The sequence below is a fragment of the Bos javanicus genome, chromosome 2 (genome assembly GCF_032452875.1).
Source record: "Bos javanicus breed banteng chromosome 2, ARS-OSU_banteng_1.0, whole genome shotgun sequence".
In the NCBI taxonomy this organism is placed as follows: Eukaryota; Metazoa; Chordata; class Mammalia; order Artiodactyla; family Bovidae; genus Bos; species Bos javanicus.
Window position 1 is genome coordinate 122,042,692 of NC_083869.1, and position 12,127 is coordinate 122,054,818.

General features: G+C 40.1%; 1 long non-coding RNA gene across 1 annotated transcript; it reads left to right on the forward strand.

Annotated features, from left to right (window-relative positions):
- Positions 1 to 412: 412 nt before the first annotated feature.
- LOC133231450 (uncharacterized) lies at positions 413 to 10,697 on the forward strand. The gene is made up of 2 exons (XR_009731144.1): positions 413 to 525; positions 8,608 to 10,697. It is a non-coding gene; the product is annotated as an uncharacterized LOC133231450 (long non-coding RNA).
- Positions 10,698 to 12,127: the final 1,430 nt, after the last annotated feature.

A 12,127-nucleotide genomic window follows, 5' to 3' on the forward strand; every position in this document is an offset into this window, starting at 1 on the left:
GAAGTTCTTTGTCTCTGACCCAGGAGTCTCATCATCCAGGACACTCTGATCAGCTAAGGGTCTGAGTAGGGCAAAATCCCAGGCTCTTCACATTCTTGGCAATTCTGCCATCTCATTTCTAAATATTTGCAATAAATAAAAAATGCTATTTATAAAGGATAACTTTCATAAAAGCACATAAAACTCTTAAGTGCCGAGGGATAAATCTAAGGGATGTGTAAGATTTTATGAAGAAAATTAGAAAACTTGATTGATGGTCATTCAAGAGACATAGGTACATAGAGAGTATACATTTCTTGTAGAAGGAAAGACTCAACTATAAACATGTCAGTTATCCAATTAATCTATAAATCTATTTCAGTTTCAAAGGGCTAAGTAAAGGTTTTTTTAAAAAAATTATTGTTTTCAGGGGGAAAAAAAGTTTTCAGAAACATGTCAAGCTTTTCCTAAAGTCATATGAAAGAACAATCAAGAGTCGTCAAGACAACTTTGAAGATATTGAACAGGGTGCAAATGATCCTCCAGGTAAGACTTATTATACAAGTGAAGTAGGAAAGACAAGGAGAGTTTGGCAGAAGGATATACAAATAAATAAACGGGGCAGAACTGAGAGCTCAGAGACAGAGACATGCAGATTGGAGGTTCAGCATATGTCAGAGGTGGTATTTAAACCCATTCCTTCAAATAACTGGTGGGAAATTTGTTTTCCGTGTGGGAAAAAAGAGAACTGCACCTCTCTATCACTCTGATCACCAAAGTCAATGCAGAGGGATGCTAAAGATGAAAAAAGAAAACTTTAAACTCTTAAATGAAAATCTTTTCTAGACATCATGATGTAAAGATTTCAAGCAACAAGAAGCATAAATAATATAGAAAATACAGATAGATTTAACTACATTCAAATTCCAAAGTATTGTGTAGTAATAATATAAACAAAATTTAAAGCCAAGCCACATGGCTGGGAGATGTATTGATATAAAATGCACACGACAGACAAAGCATCAGTATCCAGGCTACATAGAGAGCTACAGATCAAGGACTTCCCTGGGTGTCCAGTGGTTAAGAATCTGCCTTCTAATGCAAGGGACGTGGGTTTGTTTCCTGGTCCAGGAAGATGCCACATACCTCAGAGCAACTAAGCCTGTGTGCTACAACCACTGAGCCTGTGTACCACAACTAGAGAATCCCTGTCCTGCAATAAAAAGATCCTGCGTGCTGCAATTAAGACCCAACACAGCCAAAATAATAAATAAATACATATTTTTAAAAAGAACTACAGATCAATACAAAAATTATAAACAACTTGAGAGAAAAGGGGACTTCCCTGGTGGTCCAGTGGTTAAGACTCTGCACTCACAATGCAGGAAGGGCAAGTTTAATCCCTGGTTAGGGAACTAAGATCCCATATGCTATAGCACAGAGCCAAAAAGTAAGAAAAAAGAGAGAGAAAGAGAAAAGCAAGTAAAAGATATAAAGAAGCAAACCATACAAATACATAAAATGATGTTTAACTTTACTTGAAATTATTGGAATACAAATCAAAGCAAAATGCAGTATAATTTTATGCCTCAAATTGGAAAAGACTGGAAACATTTTCAGGCTGAGTATATTATTAACAAGTGTGGGTGAGTACGTGTGGAACCATGGGCATTCCTGTTAATGCTAAAGAGGGTTTAAACTATAACCACTTTGAAAAACAATATGGCAAAATCTAGTAAATTTCAACACATGCATACCCTCTAATCTAGCAATTAACTCAACTAGAGTTGAAATAAAGTTGAAATAAACTCTAACTCTTGATAAGTAAAAAAAAATGCTCATTACAACACTGTGTGTAGTGAAAGATTGAAGACAATAGAATAATGCATAAATAAATCATGTTAGAGCTTAAAAACAGAGAAGGCAATGGCACCCCACTCCAGTGCTCTTGCCTGGAAAATCCCATGGATGGAGGAGACTGGTGGGCTACAGTCCATGGGGTCGCTGAGAGTCGGACACGACTGAGCGACTTCACTTTCACTTTTCACTCTTATGCACTGGAGAAGGAAACGGCAACCCACTGCAGTGTTCTTGCCTTGAGAATCCCAGGGACAGGGGAGCCTGGTGGACTGCCGTCTATGGGGTTGCACAGAGTCGGACACGACTGAAGCGACTTAGCAGCAGCAGCAGAGCTTAAAAAAAGATGAAGATGAATACACTGAAGGTCTATACATGTATTTATTGACAGGCCTGCACCTAACATTTGTGAGACCCAGGGCAAGAGTAATCTGGAGGCTCAGAGCCCATGCTTCATCTCTTCCTACTCTGGCTCCATCCCACATAGTGAAGGACTTCACACATCAGCCAGTTTGTCTTAATTCTGTCCACCAGAGCCATCCCCCCAAAACAGCCACCCTGGACACCCCTTGGGCTTAGGGTGTGCATGGCCTCATGGTCAAACTCAGGAGAAAAAGTAGCAAAATGACTGCTCTGGCCTTGAAAACAGGTTTCGGGCCCTTGAGTCAAGGGAGTTCCAGGATCCTGTGTACCCAGACATGGTTTAGAAGAGCAAGCAAATGGTCCTGGGTGATCCTTGGCACTCTAACCCATAGAGAAGGGCATGAAGCTAAGGGAGGTGTTATGTGTTAACATCGACAAATCTTACCTATAATACTGAATATACAAGGTAGAACTATATGTACCAAATGAAAACTTTATATGAAGCTTAAAAATAAGTAAAACAGGGACCTCCCTGGTGGTCCAGTGGTTAAGAATCTGCCTTGCAATCCAGGAGGATGCAGGTTTGATCCCTTGTCTGAGAAGATCCCACATGCCACAGAGCAACTAAGCCCGCCGTGAGCCACAACTAGAGAGCCTGCCTCCTGCAATGATGCAACAAAGATACTGCGTGCTGCAACTAAGATCCGACACAGACAGACAAATAAATATTTTTTTAGAATAAGCAAAACAATACTATCAACTGCTCAAGGATACAAGAAGAGGAGCAAAATAATAAAAATTTGAATGGGAAGGACATCTACTTCCGGCAGTTTGGTGAATTCCGTTCAGTTCAGTCGCTCTGCTGTGTCCCACCCTTTGTGACCCCATGGACCGCAGCACGCCAGGCCTCCCTGTCCATCACCAGCTCCTGGAGTTTACTCAAACTCACGTCCATTGAGTCGATGATGCCATCCAACCATCTTATCCTCTGTTGTCCCCTTCTCCTCCCACCTTCAATCTTTCCAAGCATCAGGGTCTTTTCCAATGAGTCAGTTCTTCATATCAAGTGGCCAAAGTATTGGAGTTTCAGCTTCAGCATCAGTCCTTTAGGATGGACTGGTTCAATCTCCTTGCAGTCCAAGGGACTCTCAAGAGTCTTCTCCAACATCACAGTTCAAAAGCATCAATTCTTTAGCCCCCAGCTTTCTTTGTAGTCCAACTCTCACATCCATACATGACTACTGGAAAAACCATAGCTTTGACTAGATGAATCTTTGTTGGCAAAATAACGTCTCTGCTTTTTAATATGCTATCTAGATTGGTCACAACTTTCCTTCCAAGGAGTCAGCATCTTTTAATTTCATGGCTGCAATCACCATCTGCAGTGATTTTGGAGCCCAAAAACAGAAAGTCTGTCTCTGTTTCCATTGTTTCCCCATCTATTTCCCATGAAGTGATGGGATCAGATGCCATGATCTTAGTTTTCTGAATGCTGAGTTTTAAGACAGCTTTTTCACTCTCGTCTTTCACTTTCATCAAGAGGCTCTTTAGTTCTTCTTTACTTCCGACCTTAAGGTTGGTATCATCTGCATATCTGAGGTTATTGATATTTCTCTCGGCAATCTTGATTCCAGCTTGTGCTTCACCCAGCCCAGCGTTTCTCATGATGTACTCTGCATAGAAGTTAAATAAGCAAGGTGACAATATATAGCCTTGACGTACTCCTTTCCCTATTTGGAACTAGTCTGTTGTTCCATGTCCAGTTCTAACTGTTGCTTCCTGACCTGCATACAGATTTCTCAAGAGGCAGGTCAGGTGGTCTGGTATTCCCATCTCTTTCAGAATTTTCCACAGTTTATTGTGATCCACACAGTCAAAGGCTTTGGCATAGTCAATAAAGCAGAAATAGATGTTTTTCTGGAACTCTCTTGCTTTTTTGATGATCTAGCGGATGTTGGCAATTTGATCTCTGATTCCTCTGCCTTTTTTAAACCAAGCTTGAACATCTGGAAGTTCATGGTTCACGTATTGTTGAGGCCTGGCTTGGATAATTTTGAGCATTACTTTACTAGTGTGTGAGATGAGTGCAATTGTGTGGTAGTTTGAGCATTCTTTGGCATTGCCTTTCTTTGGGATTGGAATGAAAACTGACCTTTTCCAGTCCTGTGATCACTGCTGAGTTTTCCAAACTTGCTGGCATATTGAGTGCAGCACTTTCACAACATCATCTTTTAGGATTTGAAATAGCTCAACTGGAATTCCATCACCTCCACTAGCTTTGTTTGTAGTGATGCTTCCTAAGGCCCACTTGACTTCACATTCCAGGATGTCTGGCTCTAGGTGAGTGATCATACCATCGTGATTATCTGGGTCATGAAGATCTTTTTTGTATAGTTCTTCTGTGTATTCTTGCCACCTCTTCTTAATATCTTGTTTCTGTTAGGTCAGTACCATTTCTGTCCTTTATTGTACCCATCTTTGCATGAAATGTTCCCTTGATATCTCTAATTTTCTTGAAGAGATCTCTAGTCTTTCCCACTCTATTGTTTTCCTCTATTTCTTTGCATTGATCACTGAGGAAGTTTGGTGAATTAGGTACTCTGAAAGGTCTTCCCACTCGAGAAGAAGCAGATGTTGGAAAAAAAAAACAACAATAACTTTATATCTTATTACTGGTTTCCCAGGAAGTGAAATCTCCAAGGAGATGAAACAAAACACAGTTGTGATCTATGAGGGGTACATATTTAGGGAGGAGTGATGCATAAGAGTAAATGCCTATTTAGCACCACAGTCAGGAGCACAGATGAGGCCAGTAGCACCTGAGGGATCTGAATCTGAGATTCCAGCTTGAACAGGGACCCAGAAGTATATTAAAGTGATTACAGATCAGCAGCTCTCCCTAGTTCCCAGATACAATTATCTCACAATAAACAGCTTAAAAAAAATCATCACCAACAGACCTGCATTAAACATATGAATGTCCAAGTATGCACTTTTTTTTTTTTTGGCTATACTACATAGCTTGCAGGATCTTAGTTCCCCAACCAGGCATCAAACCTGGGTCCACAGCAGTGAAAGCACTGAGCCCTAACCACTTGGCAATCAGGGAATTCCCTACATATGTACTTTAGAAAAAAGAAAAATGATGGAAGAAGACAAACCTGAGATGCAAGGAGGATTGTTGAGGGAAAAAATGATAAATGTAGATACATGTAAACAAATGTTGTATAATATAAAGAGTATGATGGCAAATTCATGGGCTAAAAGAAAAAGAGGATAGAAATGAAACTTGATTGCTAGGAAGAAGGGTGAAGTCATTGGAATTAGAGTGTTCCAAGGTTCTTGCATTGTTTGGAAAGAGAGCTGGAATATTAAATTCAGGCTTTGTTAAATGTGCAAGGTAAAATTTTAAAAATAACTACTCTAAGAATAGAAATAGAGTCAATGACTTCAAAGAAATGAGTTAATTTTCAGGCCAGTAGACGGAAAATGTGGAGTAAGGAAACAGAAATTCAGGGTGTGGCCAAGATGGTGGAGGAGGAAGACCCTGAGCTCACTTCCTTCCATGGGCACACCCAAATTGTAACTCTGTACAGAGCAACTATCTATGAGAACAACCTGAAAACTAGCAGAAAAGATTTTCCACACCTAAGGATGTTAAGAAGGAGCAACAGGAAGGGTGGGCACAACGTACCGTCAAGACCGTCCGCCCCACTTCTGGTTAGGCAACCCACAAACAGGAGGCCAATCACAACTGCAGAGGTTTTCCCAAGAAGCAAATGGTTCAAGCCCCAGGTTGGGCTCCCTAGCCCAGTGTTCTCGCCAGGAAGATGAGCCCCTAGAACATCTGACTTTGAAGGCTAGTGGGTCTTATGTACAGGAGAGTTTATTGGAAATAGAAACTACACTCTAAAAGTGTTAGTCGCTCAGTCTGACTCTTTGCAACCCTATGGACAGAGGCCCGCCAGTCTCCTCTGTCCACGGGATTTCCCAGGCAAGAATACTGGAGTGGATTGCCATTTCCTTCTCCAGGGGATCTTCCCAATCCAGGGATTGAACCTGGGTCTCCCATTTGCCTCAGCCACCAGGGAAGCACTCCTAAAGGGTTCACACAAAATCTCACATGCCTGAGACCCAGGACAGAGGCAAGAATTTGAAAGGAACCTGGACTGGACCCACTTGCTGATCTTGGAGAGCCTCCTGGAGAGACAGGAGGCAGCTAGGGCCCCCCTTGAGTACATGGACACTGGCAGCAGTCATTTTGGGGAGCTTGTTGTACCACCAGGACACTGGTGCTGGCAAGCACCATTTTAGAATCCTCCCTCTAGTTTATTATCACCAGGAGGCAACTCCGCCCGCTGGTGGACCAGCAACCTTCACACTAGGGCCTGGAAGCCAGCTGGGCCAGGGTCAACTACCAGTGTGCCCACAGTAATCCATCCCACTACAACAGAAGTGCCCATGTAGAGCACATAGCTTGAATGACCAAGGGGAAGTGTGTTACTGGGCCCCATAGGATGCTTCCTACATAAGGCCATTTCTCCAAAATCAGGAAATGTAACTGAACTACTAAATACACAGAAATAAAAATAGAGAATCAGGCAAAAAATGAGGCAACAGAGGAATATATTCCAAAGGAAATAATAAGATAAAGCCCCAGAAGAAGAGCTAAGGATGATAAGCAATCTACCCAATAAAGAGTTCAAGATAATGATCATAAAGATGCTCAATAAATTCAGGGGAAGAATGGATGAACACAGTGAGAATTTTAACAAAGAGTTTAAAGATATAGAAAAGAACTAAACAGAGCTGAAGAATACAATAACTGAAATGAAAGCTACAATGGAAGGAATCAACTGTAGACTAGATGATGCAGAAGAATAGATCAATGAACTAAAAGACAGTAGTGAGAATCACTGAAGCCGAATGGAAAAAAAAAGAAATCTTTGATGAGGATAATTTAAAGGAACTCTGAGACAACACCAAGTATGTGAATATTTGCATCACAAGGGTCCCAGATGGAAAAGAGAAAGAGACAAGAACTTATCTGAAGAAATAATAGCTGAAAGTTTTCTAACCTGGAAAAGAGAACAGACGTCCAGGTCCAGGGAGCACAGAGTCACAAACAAGTTGAACCCAAAGAAATTCACACCAAGACACATTGTCATTAAAATGGAAGAAATTAAAGACAAAGGGAGAATCTTAAAAGCAGCGAGGGAACTCCCATAGGCTATCAGTTGACTTTTCAGCAGAAACTTTGCAGGGCAGAGGGAATGGAATGGTGAAATATTTAAAATGGTGAAAGCAAGAATATTATACCCAGAAAATCTTTCATTCAGATATGAAAGAGAGTTAAAGAGTTTTATAGACAAAGAAAAAGCTAAGAGTTCAACACCATGTGTAGAAGTGGCTTTATAAGCAATGTTATAGGGACTTCTCTAAGTAAAAAAGAAAAGACCACAACTAGAAATATGAAAGTTACAAAAGGAAAAATTTCATTGGTAAAGGCAATCATACAGTAAAGGTAGTAGCTCAACTATTTTTAAAGCTAGTAGGAAAGTTAAAAGACAAAAATAGTAAAACTGTCTATATTCACAACAAGCAGTTAAGGGATACACAAGACAAAAAGATGTAAAATATGATATCCAAAACATTAAGGGGATAAGTAAAGATGCAGAAAACAGAAATTCAGTCTACTCTTAAAAAGATAAGAACAGAGAACAAGCAAGCAAACAAACAAAAACAGAGCAAAAGTGGGATAAATAAAAATCAAATGGTAAAATTGTAGAGACAAGTCAAATACGTTAGTAATAATAGTAAATTAACAGCACACAGTTTGAAGTGGGATAGTTGAAAACACTTTTCTCCATTATTGACTGACATTTCCAATCAGAAAAAAATTGGTAAAGTAATGGAAGATGTAAGCAACACAACTAACTAGCTTGATTTATTGACTCAAAGTGACTCCAACACCCAAAACTTATTTTACCAAGCATGCATAAAACATTTGCAAACACTGACCACATACCAGGCCATAAAGCAAGTCTTATTGTCAAAAATCAGTCATACGCACCATATTCTCTGACCAAAATGCAATTAAGTTAATGATTGATAATGATAAACAATTCCCACATGTTTGGAAATTTTAAAACACATTTCTGGAAACAATCCAGATGTTCATCAACAGTTGAATAGACAAATAAGTTGTATTATATTCATACAATGGGATGCTGTACTGTGCTTAGTCACTCAGTCATGTCTGACTGTTTACAACCCCATGGACTGTAGCCTGCCAGGCCCCTCTGTCCATGGGAATTCACCAGGCAAGAATCCTGGAGTGGGTTGCCATGCCCTCCTCCATGGGATCTTTCCAACCCAAGGATTGAACCCAGGTCTCCCACATTTCAGGTGTATTCTTTACGATCTGAGCCACCATGGAAGCCCATGAATACCGGAGTGGATAGCCTACCCCTTCTCCAGGGGATCTTCCCAACCCAGGAATCCAACTGGGGTCTCCTGCACTGCAGGCAGATTCTTTACCAGCTGAGCTACCAGGGAAGCCCACAGTGGGATGCTGCTGCTGCTGCTGCTGCTGCTGCTGCTGCTGCTAAGTCGCTTCAGTCATGTCCAACTCTGTGCGACCCCACAGACGGCAGCCCACCAGGCTCCCCCGTCCCTGGGATTCTCCAGGCAAGAACACTGGAGTGGGTTGCCATTTCCTTCTCCAATGCATAAAAGTGAAAAGGGAAAGTGAAGTCGCTCTGTCGTGCCCAACTCTTTGCAACCCCATGGACTGCAGCCTACCAGGCTCCTCTGTCCATGGGATTTTCCAGGCAAGAGTACTGGAGTGGGGTGCCATTGCCTTCGAGTGGGATGTTACACCCCCAAATAAATCACACACAAATCACTATTTAACAGGCAATGACATGAACAAACCTCACAGAATGTTGAATAAAAGAGGTCAGAAAGAGTAAATACTCTGTAGTTCCATTTGCATAAAGTCCAAAAGCAAAATCAATTCTGGTAGAAGTTAGAATAGTTTTACCTCTAGGATGTTGAGGGTGATTATTGACTGAGATGTTGAAAATTCTATCTTGTTTTAGCTTAAGGAAAAAAATAAAATAAAATAAACCCAGTGAAAGTAGGACAAAGGAAATAATGAATATAAGACCAAAACTTTCTAAAATAGAAAAAAAAAAAGACACAATTGAGAGGATTAACGAAACCCAATGTTGGTTTTTCTGAAAATATCAATAAAATAGTCAAACCTCTTAGGCTGATTTATGTTTTAAAAGGAAAGGCAAAAATAAATAAATATTAAGAATGGAAAGGATATGATAAACACACAAGCAGGAGTGATTTAAAAAATAAAAAAAAAAGCAATCTGAACAACCATTTCTTTAATGTTATCGTTTATTCCTCATTTCCATTTCTTAAATCAGTTTTGAAGTTATATTTTAAAGACACATCTATTACATCTACATTTTAAATTTTTTTGCAGAAAGTTGTGTATTATGGTTTAAAAAAATCTTTCTATAGTTAATTCCCTCTGTTCATTATTTATTTGGGCCTTCTTTAATCAGCCTTGTGAGAAATGTATTTATTTTATAAGACACTTTTAAAACTGATCCGTATTGTTTCTTTCCGTTCTTGATACTGATTTTTCTCTCATCTTTAGTGTTTTCTGCTATTTGAGAAGGGTGTTATCATGTTGTTGTTTTCTTTCTGATTTCTTAAGTTGGATGCTCAACTCATTAATATGAAATCTTTATTAATGTGAACTCCTTAATTAATTTATTTAAGAATAAGCATGCCCCTTAGGATTGCTTTAGTTGTATTCAAATTTCAAAATGTAATGCTTTGGGGCTTCCCTGGTGGCTCATCGGTAAAGAATCTGCCTGCCAATCCTGGAGACACGGGTTCAATTCCTGGTCAGGGAGGACCCCACATGCTGCCAAGCAGCTAAGTTCATGCCCCACAACTGTTGAGCCTGTGCTCTAGAGCCCAGGAACCACAAGTACCGGGTCCACGTGCCCAAGATCCTGTGCTCTGCAACACGAGGAGCCACCCCAATGAGAAGCCTTCACACTGCAACTAGAGCCCCTACTCACCACAGCTAGAGGAAAGCCCGCACAGCAGTGAAGACCCAGAACAGTTCAAAATAAAGGCAAATTAATTAATTTAAATTATTAAATTAAAACAATGTAATGCTTTCATTGTCAGCTAGTTCCTAATTTTGTATTTTTTCTTTGTCCTGTTAAGTATTTGGAGGTAAGATCTTTCTTTTCAAACTTAGTGTTATCTTTTTGTAATGGTTTTCTCATTTCATTTTATTGTAATCGTAGAAGATGAGCTAAACAATATCAGTTCTTCACTCTGTGGGCAGACTTGCTTCATGACCTAGTGTGTAATCAATGGTTATAAAATTTCCCTTATTGTATGAGAAGAATGTCAGTTTTCTGATTGTTTGAACAAGCTTCTTAATTATGTTATTCAAATTTTCTGCATATCTATTAATCTTAGGGCTGCTTGATTTAGTCCTTGGGATGAATTGTGAATCCATTCATCTTCAAAACAGTCTCAACTTTTGCTTTATGTCAGGAGTCATCAAACTATGGTAAATGGACCACATTTGGCCCACTCCTTATTTTAGTAAATGAAGTTTAATTGGAACGTGGCCATGTTCTTTTTCTTACGTGTTATCTATAATTGCGTTATCATTACAACGGCAAAGATGAGCGGTTGAGATAGAGACTATATTACCTGCAAAGTCTAAAAGTTTTCACTATCCGTCCTTTTATGTTGCTGCTGTTGCTCCGTTGCCAAGTTGTGTCTGACACTTTGTGATCACATGTACTGCAGCATGCCAGGCCTCCCTGTCCCTCATCATCTCTCAGAGTTTGTGCAAGTTCATGTCCATTGAATTAGTGATGCCATCCAACCATCTCATCCTCTGTTGCCCTCTTCTCCTTCTCCTTTTATAGGAAAAATATAATATGAGGACTATGCTATTAGATTCAAACAAGTTTGGAATTATATCTCCCTGATAACAATTTCTTTGTTAACCATTATATAATGATTCTCTCATCCTCAAGAATCATGCCTTTTGACTTAAAGTGCATTTCATCTGATACTTCTAAAGCTACACCAGCTTCTTTTGGCTTAGTAGTCACCCAATGTGCCTGTTAGGAATGCATTTAGCTGCAAATAACAAATCCCAACTACGGTGGCTGAAACAATTTATCCAATAAAAATACAGTGTTAGCCATTCAGCCGCTCAGTTACATCCAACTCTTTGTGACCCCACAGACTGTAGCCCACCAGGCTCCTCCATCCATAGGATTTTCCAGGCAACAATACTGGAGCAGGTTGCCATTTCCTTCTCCAGGGGGTCTTCCCAAGCCAGGGATCAAACCGGTGTCTCCCGCGTTGCAGGCAGACTCTTTACCACCTGAGCCGCCAGGGGAACCACCTATAAAAATACAAGGTACCCAGTTAAATGTAAATTGCAGATAATAATTTCAATATTGGCATGGGATGTACTTATACTAAAAATAATCATTCATGCTTATTCAAAATTCAGATTTGCCCGGATTCCTGAATTGTATGTGGCAACCCTATTTATAATCTGACCTTGGAAGCAAAACCGGCTACATAATTTGTGGAGCCCCTTATTTTAAAAATTGTTAGGAATTTCAAGTCAGCAAGAGCAGATCATTAAACCAAGCATGGAGCTCTCCTGAGAAGGTTACCCTATGTGAGAGTACAGGCTGTATTCACAGAAAGCCAGCCCTGCTTGGAAGTGACATACCATCACTTTCACCACATTCTACTGAACAGAAACTAGTCATTAAGTCCAACCCACACGTTATGGGAGAGAATTACACAAGGGTCCCAAGAGGCAGAAATCACAAGGGTCATCTTGGAA